General features: G+C 58.1%; 1 protein-coding gene across 1 annotated transcript in view; it reads right to left on the bottom strand.

The window, feature by feature from the left end:
• LOC104270298 (mannan-binding lectin serine protease 1-like) overlaps positions 1-1,661 on the bottom strand; it is a gene marked incomplete at its 5' end in the record, with an annotated part of 21,126 nt that overhangs the window by 5,841 nt on the left and 13,624 nt on the right.

Genomic DNA, 1,661 nt, shown 5'->3' with positions numbered 1-1,661 from the left:
GGCCTCAGATCGCCAGCAGGAGGTCGTCCCTAGGCAGGGCAGCCTGGCCCCATGAGACCCCACTGTGACCACCCTGCAAAGACACCGGCAGCACGGCTCACCCACGGGCTAGATGGCCAACACCACTCACACTGGTGGAGATCCCAGTCCTGGGAACTCTTTGAGATCTCTCTGCTACGCCTTTGAGAGGGGAAGAAACCTGCTCTGACAGGCAAGATCTGTCGAGAGATGGTCCCGGGGTTATGTGTTTGCATCCCCTTGCAGTGGGCAGGGGAAAACAGGCTGTGACTCACTAATCAGCACCATGAACGTGGGGGTGGTTCTCTATGCACAAGGCTTTGCTGAGAGCATGACCCCATCCCTCCTGATCTGAGTCTTGCTCACCAAACAATGCTGACAAGCATTTACAGACCAGGCTAGGTCCTGGCTGTCCTGCGACAGCAGGAGATGAGGGACATCAAGAATGTGGCTTTGCTGATCTGCAAGTAGGGGGAAGGGCAGCAGACATGGGTGAGAGCCCACCTGCTCCATCATCCAGGGCATGGGCAGATTTGGCTTTGCTTCACCCACCCCTGGTGTGGCCTCAGGGTCTGGTAAAGGGAGAAGGATTTCCAGGGTATCATTGCCCTTTCCCATGGCCTGTCTCCCACATTCCCCTGTCCAGCCTCTCCTCCCCAGCTTGTTCCTGGATTAGGCTTGTGCCACCCACCCCAGGAAGGACCCCAGGCTGCAAAATGGTTCATCCTTCAAAGCCAGGAGTGGCTCCATGGAAGCTGTGGCTCCCTGTCATGTAGGCAGTTCAGAGCACTCTTGGGTGACACTGTGCAGCCTCCCCCTGCCCCAGCCTGGGGTACCTGTCCCAGGGGAGGGCAGGACCCATGGTCTGATCCTGCTGGGAAATGCAGTGTGGCAGAGCGGGGTTCTGACTCAGTTAAGATGGGGAGTTGAGTAGGGGATGGATGACTCTGCAGAAAGCAGGTCCTATGGGGCAGGTATGACATGAGCTCTGTGGGTCTTCATGTGCTTCAGGAGGCGAAGGGGGCAAGGACAGGAGTCCTAACTCCTCATGCAGTGATCCAGGCTAACGAAGAGAGAATCCACTAGTAGCAGCAGCTGGCACCAGGGACATTTACTGATGCTCAGGGTTAACCATCTGCTTGGGTGAAAATATCCCGGTTTACGGCAAAGTGCTGCAACTCACTGTTCACCATGGTCCCCTCTACCCACCCTGCAGGGACAGCAGGTGATGGGATGGGTGCGTGGGTGCAGCGAGGCTGGGTGGAGGTTCTGGGAACCTGTGCCTTGCAGACGGGCAGAGGAGGGGACACAGAACCCTCTCAACAATGCCGAGGGTCCTCGGCTGGCCTGAGGTTTCCTGTTCTCTTCCCACTGTGCCTGGGTGCACAGTGCTCCTGTGCCATGGTGCCAGCAACTGGGGGACCTTTGTAAGGCACTGGGGGGTGCTGGGGCTTGCAGGAAGGAGGGAATGGATGTTGGGGGGACCAGCCTGGCTTTCACAGCTGTTCTGGGATTGTGTATGGCTGCAGGGCAGCATCCACAGACCTGTGCATCCTGTTCCCTCCCTGTGTGTCTCTCAGGCCTGAAGCCTGGAGGACGGGCTCTTGCACAGCGGTGTTGCCCCACCAGTGTTCCAGGTCCTG

This window comes from Apaloderma vittatum, unplaced genomic scaffold, assembly GCF_000703405.1.
Source record: "Apaloderma vittatum isolate BGI_N311 unplaced genomic scaffold, ASM70340v1 scaffold20962, whole genome shotgun sequence".
NCBI lineage: Eukaryota > Metazoa > Chordata > Aves > Trogoniformes > Trogonidae > Apaloderma > Apaloderma vittatum.
The sequence above is the reverse complement of the archived record's forward strand: the minus strand, read 5'-3'. Positions and strand labels throughout refer to the sequence as shown.